This window comes from Schistocerca nitens, chromosome 6 (genome assembly GCF_023898315.1).
Source record: "Schistocerca nitens isolate TAMUIC-IGC-003100 chromosome 6, iqSchNite1.1, whole genome shotgun sequence".
Lineage (NCBI taxonomy): Eukaryota > Metazoa > Arthropoda > Insecta > Orthoptera > Acrididae > Schistocerca > Schistocerca nitens.
Genome location: NC_064619.1, coordinates 351,817,429 through 351,818,379, shown reverse-complemented (window position 1 = coordinate 351,818,379; position 951 = coordinate 351,817,429).

Sequence of the window (951 nt, the reverse complement as noted above, 5' to 3'; positions counted from 1 at the left end):
TGTGTGTGGAATCATCATCATGACTTTCAGGCGGCAAACTGACTTTATCTGGAATGCTTGTTCCTCTAATAAATCACCTTTTAGCTCCCATGGTCCACTACGAAAATTTCCTTGTTCTCATTACATATTACAAATTAACTGTGCCCTTAGTGCTCTCTGCACCCTATGTGACTGGATCTTTGAACAGGCTGACCATAGTTTTAGTAGTCCAGTCCACGATCACCGCTCTGCTCAGGAGTATGTCATTGCCCGATTATAAAATCTAGCAACAACCCGCCAATAACAATTGTGTTCACTTGGAAGCAATTTCTTCCACCACTTAGCGACACCAAGACCTGCTTTTTTACCTTCTTCCTTTTCGCCCCAAAAGTGGGAATTAGTGAGATTCCTTCTGCGGGTATGTCATCTAATTTACTGCTGCTTTCTACCAGTTTTGTGTAAGAAGAAGTAGAAAGTGCTGTAACTTCTGACATAGAATCCAGACATGTTCTCATCTTAATTCCTTCTGTGGTTATCTCAATGAGGGGACACTAATTATCTGCTTTTTCCGGCAACTCTGGGTTGTAACGGTACTGTTCAATGTTGTCTTGCACTTGCGATCATCAGTACCATACATTATGTATTGTCACTTCTCTAATGAGGTGTTCCCTGCATTATCTCGTTGTTTTTGGTCATTTGCTTGTGCGATCTCATGAACCTCTGCCTTAGGTGGGGCCAGTGGTGGTGAACCTCCATTACTACCTCACTCTCTCTCACTACATGACACTTGCATGCAATTCACATGGCTTCCATGGTCAAGTGCTTTGATCTTACCTTGCTCTTCCTGGTGGGGACAATGGCATCTATCCTGCTGTGCTCTATTCCCTTCTTCTCTCCTTCTTCCACTATTCTGCCAATTCTGCCTGTCATGGCATTGCACAAACCTTTGTGGAGCCCTATTTTCTGTCCTCA